Here is a 12,361-nt window from a genome sequence, read left to right as displayed (position 1 = left end):
GGGTGAAGAGGGATTGATGTCAACGGTGAGATCTGATCTTTTTAAATTGGGTTATAACAAGTGCTAAACCCATGTTGATCACTAAGTATGTGTGTGTGTGTGTGTGTGTGTGTGTGTGTGTGTGTGTGTGTGTGTGTGTGTGTTATTCAGAGCCAGTAATGGTGGAGGCTTAATCCTCTGTCGTCTTATTGATACCTGGGTGTAGTGTGATTGAAAGGAATTGACATCGGCAATTAGAGTTTCAGTGATGTTGGTGCTTCGAACCGGATGACAGGCGATACTTGCAATGCTACGGAACTCTTGAGCAAAACTGTAACAGTGCGCACACGTTGTTGTTGTTGGTCATACAGCTGGTCGTCAAGGTTGTTAGTAGTCACTTCTAACTTATACCTTGTGTTGGGGAAGGGTGGGTGTGGGGAGGGGGGTTAGTAGTAGTCCTTAAGAAGGTCGTCATCTGATGTATCAAACCGAACTCTCTCGTTTAGACACAAAAGAGGTGTCTGGCGGAGGGTCGTCATCCAATAAGGGTCGTGCCAAGTCGTGGGACGCGTGATGGTGAGGGTAGGACAGGTCGTGCGACGAGTCGTCGCTGTAGGCCAGATCGTGGCCCCGTGACTGGTCCAGACTGGCTTGACTGTGCGACTGTCTCAGGTCGAAGGTAACACGGGAGTGAACACGCCGGGTATCCAGGGTAGCGTATACAGTGGGCACCGCTCGCGACCTGCGAGCTGCCCAGCTGACCTGTTTCCCTGCCTCCAGATCCAGGTGGGCATACCTGGGGTCTTCCTGTACAGGAGGAGACAATGAAATATTATTTTCACAGGTATAATAGCATCCCCTGGTTACGACTATGTCCAGTGCCTGTGGAATGGAAATTATCACCTGCTATAGAAAATAACTCCAAAACATGATTTTATAGCATATTTCGACGCTTCAGAAGTAGTTAGAAGCGTTTCCAGTATATAGTGTCCGAACATGGATACTATATATACACACCGTCCAGCCACAATCACCAGCCACAATCACTAGCCACAATCACCAGCCACAATCACCAGCCACAATCACCAGCCACAATCACCAGCCACAATCACCAGCCACAATCACCAGCCACAATCACCAGCCACAATCACCAGCCACAATCACCAGCCACAATCACTAGCCACAATCACCAGCCACAATCACCAGCCACAATCACCAGCCACAATCATCAGCCACAATCATCAGCCACAATCACCAGCCACAATCACCAGCCACAATCACCAGCCACAATCACCAGCCACTATCACCAGCCACAATCACCAGCCACAATCACCAGCCACAATACCCAGAACTCACCACACTGAGGTAATGACGTGAGTGAGACATTATGAGTGATTAAAAGTTTTTGATGAGTAAGACACAGGCACAACAGTTGGGTATCTTTATTTTTGAAACGTATCGCTTCTTCAGTCAAATACAGAGACAGTAAGTGTAATAGTGAAACGAAGATGATGTAATAAGTCTATCAACCTTGGAGATATGAGGTGGTCAGTCCCTCAGTTTGGAGAAGAATTTAGTACACGAGTTATACATGTGTCTTAATCATCAACTTGTCTGTATTTTATACCTATTTTAACTTAAAAGTTCTTAAAAATCTCATGCTACCCTCCCATCACCTCTTTAAGGGAAGGTATACAGAGTGTTTTATCAAATAAGATCAACACTGTATAGAAAAAATGTTCTTGAGATATAATCAGAACAGAAGAACAGAATAATATTGAGAGTTAAAGTCATTGACTCTCAGTATCATTCTGGACGAACTTACACGAGATATGTTGGATATATTAGAGCTTGACAATGAAGATATGGTAAGAAGGTGGGAAGGAAGACCAGGGACGGGGGGAGAGGGAAAAAATGAAAGAAAGAATGGGGTAAGGAGACACAAGAACAGTGGGCCCCAAACACTTTTGATTTACAAGTAAGAAAAGGTATTTGTAAAACAAAAGAAATTGACAAGTGAGGTTTACACACGTCCCTGCGCAATATACATAAATATAGAGAACAGGTATACCAATATATATACAAATAAGATGGATTTTCAATAAATGTGGAGAGGTAACTCACGGCAGGATGGTGTGTGTAGTACTGTTGTTGTTGCTGGAGAACCTGCTGGTGAGGGTAGTGGTGAGGTGTAGAGGTGTTAGTACCTGCCACCACCTGGTGAGGAGGGGTATAAGGGGGCAGCAGCTGGTGGTGCACAGCCCCCCCACCACCCCCGCCAGCCACCACAACTTCCCTAGGCAGCACCTCACAGAAGGAAGGCTCAGCACCGCCGTAGTTGGCCGGGGGACGCAGCAGAGGTCCTGACGGTGTCAGAGTGGTGTGCAACAACTGCTGTGGGATCAAGTCTGGATCTACCTCACTCTCGCTCTCCACCTGTGAACCAAATGAAAAAAAGTGAAAAAGTGACATGGTAATGCTGACATGATGTGGGGAAAAAAACACTTATAAGAACGTAAGAAAGGAGGAGGAAAACTGCATTAGGCCTATTGGCCCATTCCAAGCAAGTTAGACACACGTGCAACACTTTTGGGAACGTTTTAACACACAATGGCTTCATCAGTCCAATACAAAGAAGCAAGGTGAAGATCAGAAGGAGTTTGAGGTAGTCCCTCAATATTCATAAGAATACAGCATATGCGCGAAGAAGTGACTTATATACTGCAGACAGGTGAGGTGAACCATCTATCTACATTCCTCGGTCATATACAAAGAAGAAGATTGTCTTTATTGATGAGATGTTTCGCTAGCTTAGGCGACTTCTTCAGTCGAAGTACAGCGATGTGTAACTATGGCTGATATAAACCTTGATAACAGATACCAACAAACTGGTTTCGAAAGACACGTAACCAGACACTGAGACATTTTGATTAGAAAACGTTTCGGTCCTGGGACCTTGACCAAGGTCCCAGCACCGAAACATTTTCTAATAAATATGTCCTAGTGTTTTCTTACGTGTCGTTCTACACCGGTTATAAGGGACAACAATGATGATGGACTGATGATATCATCTTCAGTACACCTGCTGGTTCTGTATTCGACTGAAGAATCCTACTGTGTAGGCGAAAAGGTTCAACAATAAGGACTCCTAAATGTTGTGCATGTTTGTTATTCATCAATAACCCAGACGGAGACATGAACTCATAAACTGTGTATTTCGATCCCTTTCTGGGATGCTCTTCTGGAGAAGGGGATCCCAGAAGGGGATCAAAATATACAGATGAAGGAACCTCCTGTGTTTGTCTCCAAGTGTGTTATTACTGAGCGCTTTATAATGATGATAATACGAGTGTAATGGAGATTCCTCAGTGCTGGAGATTGTCACATGCAGAGAGAACACAGCATTGAAAATAAGACAAAATATTGATTGACTTTAATGACGAGGGTTCCAGTTGGAAGGAGAAATATCCCATCTAATGTTCCCTCTTACTGATATATTTTGGTTTCAACTCTTCGGCGTGTTATGTCACGGTATATCTGGCCTCGTTACTTATTAACGGGAGCTTTCTCAGTGGTGAGTCATGTGATGGGTAACGCTGAGTTCAGTATTCATAAAATATTAACTCAGCCTTGTCGACCTTTTAAGATATACATGATGCTGGGGACTCTAGTTCTCTGGAAATTTGGTGACTGGGGAGTTTCCGAAGGCTGATAAATTAGACACATGTGCAACACTTGGGTATCTTCACTGTGGTAAAGGTTCCCCACACAGTGGCTTCATCAGTCCAGTACAAAGAAGAATGATTGATTATCAGAAGGAGTTTGAGGTAATTAGTCCCTCAGTCTGGAGTCGATGTAATCAGTCGGTTCTCTGAGCCATTTATCTATCCAGAGGTTGTTTGAATGTCACCCTTGTTAGTGACTAGCAGTTTTATAACCCATACGCCTCTAGTGCTTTCCATACTTAAAGAAATGTTATCACCAACGATAACATTTACCTCACCTGGATAGATAAAGTGAATTGGGGTTATCTCCGTATCCACGAGGAAGAGCTAAACCTGTGGAAGTCATAGCGTCTGGGTGATGGGAAGTAAACTGGTTTAGTTACTGCTGGTGATGGTGATGGTGATGGTGATGGTGATGGTGATGGTGATGGTGATGGTATTGTGTTGGTGATGATGATGGCATTGTTGGTGATGGTGATGGTACTGTTGTTTGCGCTACCAACTTAGTGATGACTGGAGTGAGGTAGTCATCCAGACTACTAACTTAGTGATGATTGGAACAAGGTAGTCATCCAGACTACCAACTTAGTGATGATTGGAGCAAGGTAGTCATCCAGACTACTAACTTAGTGATGATTGGAGCAAGGTAGTCATCCAGACTACTAACTTGGTGATAATTGGAGCAAGGTAGTCATCCAGACTACTAACTTAGTGATGATTGGAGCAAGGTAGTCATCCAGACTACTAACTTAGTGATGACTGGAGTAAGGTAGTCACCTAGACTACCAGCAACAACCACACACCTACCTGCAAGTCTCTGTGAACGCAAGTGAAGCTGGGTTGGTCGCCGCTTCCTTTCAGTATAGAGGTGGGCGAGGTTGTGGGCGCCAGGACGTGGGTGGGGTGTGGGTCTGTGGTGTGGGGTGGAGGGGGGCGACGCACCCTGTAACGTATCAGCAAACCAAGCAGGAGCAGCAGCAGCAGCACTCCCACGGAAGCACCCACCACCACGGACACCAGTGCTGGTACCCCCTCCAGTTCTCTCCCCAGCAAGCTGGGATGAGAACGTCGTAAGACGTATTATTACCACTTTATATATAATCTACACATGGGTATGGGGTGACTACCACCCACACCATGGGTATGGGGTGACTACCACCCACACCATGGGTATGGGGTGACTACCACCCACACCATGGTTATGGGGTGACTAACCACCCACACCATGGGTATGGGGTGACTACCACCCACACCATGGGTATGGGGTGACTACCACCCACACCATGGGTATGGGGTGACTACCACCCACACCATGGGTATGGGGTGACTACCACCCACACCATGGGTATGGGGTGACTACCACCCACACCATGGGTATGGGGTGACTACCACCCACACCATGGGTATGGGGTGACTACCACCCACACCATGGGTATGGGGGGGTGACTACCCCCCACACCCTGGGTATGGGGTGACTACCACCCACACCATGGGTATGGGGTGACTACCACCCACACCATGGGTATGGGGTGACTACCACCCACACCATGGGTATGGGGTGACTACCACCCACACCATGGGTATGGGGTGACTACCACCCACACCATGGGTATGGGGTGACTACCACCCACACCATGGGTATGGGGTGACTACCACCCACACCATGGGTTTGGGGTGACTACCACCCACACAAATGGGTATGGGGGGACTACCACCCACACCATGGGTATGGGGTGACTACCACCCACACCATGGGTATGGGGTGACTACCACCCACACCATGGGTATGGGGTGACTACCACCCACACCATGGGTATGGGGTGACTACCACCCACACCATGGGTATGGGGTGACTACCACCCACACCATGGGTATGGGGTGACTACCACCCACACCATGGGTATGGGGTGACTACCACCCACACCATGGGTATGGGGTGACTACCACCCACACCATGGGTATGGGGTGACTACCACCCACACCATGGGTATGGGGTGACTACCACCCACACCATGGGTATGGGGTGACTACCACCCACACCATGGGTATGGGGTGACTACCACCCACACCATGGGTATGGGGTGACTACCACCCACACCATGGGTATGGGGTGACTACCACCCACACCATGGGTATGGGGTATGGGGGTGACTACCACCCACACCATGGGTATGGGGTGACTGCCACCCACACCATGGGTATGGGGTGACTACCACCCACACCATGGGTATGGGGTGACTACCACCCACACCATGGGTATGGGGTGACTACCACCCACACCATGGGTATGGGGTGACTACCACCCACACCATGGGTATGGGGTGACTACCACCCACACCATGGGTATGGGTGACTGGGGATGGGGTGACTACCACCCACACCATGGGTATGGGGTGACTACCACCCACACCATGGGTATGGGGTGACTACCACCCACACCATGGGTATGGGGTGACTACCACCCACACCATGGGTATGGGGTGACTACCACCCACACCATGGGTATGGGGTGACTACCACCCACACCATGGGTATGGGGTGACTACCACCCACACCATGGGTATGGGGTGACTACCACCCACACCATGGGTCTGGGGTGACTACCACCCACACCATGGGTATGGGGTGACTACCACCCACACCATGGGTATGGGGTGACTACCACCCACACCATGGGTATGGGGTGACTACCACCCACACCATGGGTATGGGGTGACTACCACCCACACCATGGGTATGGGGTGACTACCACCCACACCATGGGTATGGGGTGACTACCACCCACACCATGGGTATGGGGTGACTACCACCCACACCATGGGTATGGGGTGACTACCACCCACACCATGGGTATGGGGTGACTACCACCCACACCATGGGTATGGGGTGACTACCACCCACACCATGGGTATGGGGTGACTACCACCCACACCATGGGTATGGGGTGACTACCACCCACACCATGGGTATGGGGTGACTACCACCCACACCATGGGTATGGGGTGACTACCACCCACACCATGGGTATGGGGTGACTACCACCCACACCATGGGTATGGGGTGACTACCACCCACACCATGGGTATGGGGTGACTACCACCCACACCATGGGTATGGGGTGACTACCACCCACACCATGGGTATGGGGTGACTACCACCCACACCATGGGTATGGGGTGACTACCACCCACACCATGGGTATGGGGTGACTACCACCCACACCATGGGTATGGGGTGACTACCACCCACACCATGGGTATGGGGTGACTACCACCCACACCATGGGTATGGGGTGACTACCACCCACACCATGGGTATGGGGTGACTACCACCCACACCATGGGTATGGGGTGACTACCACCCACACCATGGGTATGGGGTGACTACCACCCACACCATGGGTATGGGGTGACTACCGCCCACACCATGGGTATGTTGGTATACTGTGCTGGTATGTTGGTATACTGTGCTGGTACGTTAGTATACTGTGCTGGTATGTTAGTATACTGTGCTGGTATGTTAGTATACTGTGCTGGTATGTTGGTATACCGTGCTGGTAGGTTGGTATACTGTGCTGGTATGTTGGTATACCGTGCTGGTAGGTTGGTATACTGTGCTGGTATGTTGGTATACCGTGCTGGTAGGTTGGTATACTGTGCTGGTAGGTTGGTATACTGTGCTGGTATATTGGTATACCGAGTGGGTATACCAATATACCAGCACAGCTGTATTTAGAGCTTCAAAAACGTCTTTCTAAGGCAAGGTTTTAAAGTCGTCGTAACCAGAGCCTTCAAAATCACGTTAATCTTACAAAAAATCACGTTGTTCTTACAAAAATCACGTTGTTCTTACAAAAATCACGTTAATCTTACAAAAAATCACGTTGTTCTTACAAAAATCACGTTAATCTTACAAAAAATCACGTTGTTCTTACAATAATCGCGTTAATCCTAGTAAAAATCACGTTAATAATAATAAACATGACATTAATCCTAGAAAAAAATCACGTTATTCCTAGTAAAAATTACCTTAATCCTAGTAAAAATCACGTTAATCCTAGAAAAATCAGGTTAATCTAAGTAAAAGTCACGTTAATCCTAGTAAAAATCACGTTAATCCTAACAAAAATCACGTTAATCCTAGAAAAAAAATCACGTTAATCCTAGTAAAAATCACGTTAACCCTAACAAAAATCACGTTAATCCTAGAAAAAATCACGTTAATCCTAGTAAAAATCACGTTAATCCTAACAAAAATCACGTTAATCCTAGAAAAAATCACGTTAATGCTAGTAAAAATCACGTTAATCCTAACAAAAATCACGTTAATCCTAGAAAAAAATCACGTTAATCCTAGTAAAAATCACGTTAATCCTAACAAAAACCACGTTAATCCTAGAAAAAAAATCACGTTAATCCTAGTAAAAATCACGTTAATCCTAACATAGATCACGTTAATCCTAGAAAAAAATACAGTTGTCTCCAGAAAAGATCACACTGCCTCAGCTTGCCGGTTATGTTGTGTACCCCTCCCCCTCCCCTCCCCCCTCCCCCCCCCTCCCTCACTGTCTTCCCCTCCCCCCCCTCACCTGTCACCGCTGCCATCCCTGCTGCCACCGCCGGCGTCACGGCCGTCACTGCCGCCTTCCCGCACCTCTGCCACCACTGGAAAAGAGGATATTAAAGTTTATTACAAAGAGAGAGAGAGAGAGAGAGAGAGAGAGAGAGAGAGAGAGAGAGAGAGAGAGAGAGAGAGAGAGAGAGAGAGAGAGAGAGAGAGAGAGAGAGAGAGAGAGAGAGAGAGAGAGAGAGAGAGAGAGATCAGGTAATCAATTCAAAGGAATACCTTTTGGGGGGATACCAAGTAAGACAGGTGTGTGATACCGGGATACTTACTGAGGAGACGTTGTAATTGTTTGGAGACAATTTTGGTATCAGTGGATGATATCAGTGGTATCAGTCCAGTGAATGGATGATATCAGTGGTATCAGTCCAGTGAATGGATGGCATCAGTGGTATCAGTCCAGTGAATGGATGGCATCAGTGGTATCAGTCCAGTGAATGGATGGTATCAGTGGTATCAGTCCAGTGAATGGATGATATCAGTGGTATCAGTCCAGTGAATGGATGGCATTAGTGGTATCAGTCCAGTGAATGGATGGTATCAGTGGTATCAGTCCAGTGAATGGATGATATCAGTGGTATCAGTCCAGTGAATGGATGGCATCAGTGGTATCAGTCCAGTGAATGGATGGCATCAGTGGTATCAGTCCAGTGAATGGATGGCATCAGTGGTATCAGTCCAGTGAATGGATGGTATCAGTGGTATCAGTCCAGTGAATGGATGATATCAGTGGTATCAGTCCAGTGAATGGATGGCATCAGTGGTATCAGTCCAGTGAATGGATGGTATCAGTGGTATCAGTCCAGTGAATGGATGATATCAGTGGTATCAGTCCAGTGAATGGATGGCATTAGTGGTATCAGTCCAGTGAATGGATGGTATCAGTGGTATCAGTCCAGTGAATGGATGATATCAGTGGTATCAGTCCAGTGAATGGATGGCATCAGTGGTATCAGTCCAGTGAATGGATGGCATCAGTGGTATCAGTCCAGTGAATGGATGGCATCAGTGGTATCAGTCCAGTGAATGGATGGTATCAGTGGTATCAGTCCAGTGAATGGATGATATCAGTGGTATCAGTCCAGTGAATGGATGGCATCAGTGGTATCAGTCCAGTGAATGGATGGTATCAGTGGTATCAGTCCAGTGAATGGATGGCATCAGTGGTATCAGTCCAGTGAATGGATGGTATCAGTGGTATCAGTCCAGTGAATGGATGGTATCAATGGTATCAATCCAGTGAGTGGATGGTATCAGTGGTATCAGTCCAGTGAATGGATGGTATCAGTCCAGTGAATGGATGGTATCAGTGGTATCAGTCCAGTGAATGGATGGTATCAGTCCAGTGAATGGACGGTATCAGTCCAGTGAATGGATGGTATCAGTCCAGTGAATGGATGGCATCAGTGGTATCAGTCCAGTGAATGGATGGTATCAGTCCAGTGAATGGATGGTATCAGTCCAGTGAATGGATGGTATCAGTCCAGTGAATGGATGGTATCAGTGGTATCAGTCCAGTGAATGGATGGTATCAGTCCAGTGAATGGATGGTATCAGTGGTATCAGTCCAGTGAATGGATGGTATCAGTGGTATCAGTCCAGTGAATGGATGGTATCAGTCCAGTGAATGGATGGTATCAGTGGTATCAGTCCAGTGAATGTATGGTATCAGTGGTATCAGTCCAGTGAATGGATGGTATCAGTGGTATCAGTCCAGTGAATGGATGGTATCAGTGGTATCAGTCCAGTGAATGGATGGTATCAGTGGTATCAGTCCAGTGAATGGATGGTATCAGTCCAGTGAATGGATGGTATCAGTGGTATCAGTCCAGTGAATGGATGGTATCAGTGGTATCAGTCCAGTGAATGGATGGTATCAGTGGTATCAGTCCAGTGAATGGATGGTATCAGTGGTATCAGTCCAGTGAATGGATGGTATCAGTGGTATCAGTCCAGTGAATGGATGGTATCAGTGGTATCAGTCCAGTGAATGGATGGTATCAGTCCAGTGAATGGATGGTATCAGTGGTATCAGTCCAGTGAATGGATGGTATCAGTGGTATCAGTCCAGTGAATGGATGGTATCAGTGGTATCAGTCCAGTGAATGGATGGTATCAGTGGTATCAGTCCAGTGAATGGATGGTATCAGTGGTATCAGTCCAGTGAATGGATGGTATCAGTGGTATCAGTCCAGTGAATGGATGGTATCAGTGGTATCAGTCCAGTGAATGGATGGTATCAGTGGTATCAGTCCAGTGAATGGATGGTATCAGTCCAGTGAATGGATGGTATCAGTCCAGTGAATGGATGGTATCAGTCCAGTGAATGGATGGTATCAGTCCAGTGAATGGATGGTATCAGTGGTATCAGTCCAGTGAATGGATGGTATCAGTGGTATCAGTCCAGTGAATGGATGGTATCAGTCCAGTGAATGGATGGTATCAGTCCAGTGAATGGATGGTATCAGTCCAGTGAATGGATGGTATCAGTCCAGTGAATGGATGGTATCAGTGGTATCAGTCCAGTGAATGGATGGTATCAGTGGTATCAGTCCAGTGAATGGATGGTATCAGTGGTATCATCAGAGAGGTATTCAGTACTTTGTGTTGTCTTCTTGATCTTTGCATTTTAAATAATCTTGTCCTCCTGCCTCTTCCTATCTCTCCTCCTTCTCCACTTCTGTATATATTTCCTCCTACCTCCCTCGTTCTCCTCCTCCTGGGACATTCCTTCCTTCCTCCTGGGACCTCCCTTCCTTCTTTCCTTCTTCCTGGCACCTCCCCTCTTCCTGGTACCTTATTTTTGGCACCTTCCTTCCTTCCTCCTAGCACCTTCCTTCCTCCTGGCACCCTCCTGACAGGCACTCCGGCAGCTCTCACGGTGTCTTCCTACCCCAGTTATACTTCCTGCAGGTCTCTGACTTCAGGAAATCTCCCGCTCATACACAATTCACTCTTTCGTAGTCTGGTCTCTCTTTCCCCCCCCCCCCAGCTCTTCTCATTATGTATTCCCTCTGGATAATCGATACCTGTGATTGTATCATCAGTCAGCAGTTGGTCCCATGGTTGCAAATGGCGTGGATAAAATATCCGTCATTACAAGTGATTCTGACAAAGGGTTGTTGGAGGAAGTGCTAGTGGTGGGTATTTCTCCCATGTCTGATGTCTTGAAGGTAAAAATCAGGTCTAGTCTCGCCGGCTTATTCCAGGCCACTACCGTCCACAGGATGGATACGGGGTGTATGATAAGCTAGCCACTATCATCAACAGGTTGGATATGGGGTGTACAATAAACTAACCAGTACAATTCACGGGATGGATATTCTATTCCTTGTCTTTCTTCCTTTCTTCAATACTTGCCACTCTACCCTACTGTATCAAATATTGTTTTATAGTTTGGTTTCTGTGTGAGCTACGATGTCTGGAACTACCTCCGTTACTCTCTCTTTATTTCAACGCTATTTACTTTGATGGCACTAGCTTTTGTTTACCGTGGGCGGGTGGGTGTATGGGCGGTGGTGAGGTACTTACCATGGGCGGTGTGCTGGTGTGTGGGCGGGTGGGTGGTGAAGGCTCGCAGGTGGACGGAAGGACTGGCGCCCTTGTCATTGGCCGCCCACACCTGCAGACGGTAGGTGGTGTCTGGCTCCAGCTGCCCCACCTGTCAAGGAGTAGTGACAGACCCCTGGATCAGTACAATAGCTGTCACTGACCACCACCTGTCACTAACCACTTTACTCATAGCCATCTGTCAGTTACCACCACCTGTCAGTCATCACCAGCTGTCAGTCATCACCATCTATCGATCATCACCAGCTGTCAGTTATCACCTCTATCAGTCATCTGTCAGTCATCACCACCCGTCAGTCATCACCACCTGTCAGTCATCACCATCTGTCAGTCACCATCACCATCACCATCTCCTTCATGCTAGTCAAGGGATCTTGATCCGAGGAACTGCAGCTCCCCTTCCCTCGACAGAGACAAATGGAGTTGCATGGAATTTTTATTGAAGACGTTTCGCCCATACAATG

The 12,361-nt window shown here is 47.5% G+C and overlaps 1 long non-coding RNA gene across 1 annotated transcript; it reads right to left on the bottom strand.

Annotated features, from left to right (window-relative positions):
- Nucleotides 1-2,260: 2,260 nt before the first annotated feature.
- Nucleotides 2,261-11,985, bottom strand: LOC138852007 (uncharacterized). Its single transcript, XR_011391526.1, has 4 exons — nt 11,859-11,985; nt 8,293-8,368; nt 4,512-4,758; nt 2,261-2,415 (listed from the first exon to the last, which is right to left on the bottom strand). It is a non-coding gene; the product is annotated as an uncharacterized lncRNA (long non-coding RNA).
- Nucleotides 11,986-12,361: the final 376 nt, after the last annotated feature.

The sequence above is a fragment of the Cherax quadricarinatus genome, unplaced genomic scaffold, assembly GCF_038502225.1.
Source record: "Cherax quadricarinatus isolate ZL_2023a unplaced genomic scaffold, ASM3850222v1 Contig3316, whole genome shotgun sequence".
Classification (NCBI taxonomy): Eukaryota; Metazoa; Arthropoda; class Malacostraca; order Decapoda; family Parastacidae; genus Cherax; species Cherax quadricarinatus.
The sequence above is the reverse complement of the archived record's forward strand: the minus strand, read 5'-3'. Positions and strand labels throughout refer to the sequence as shown.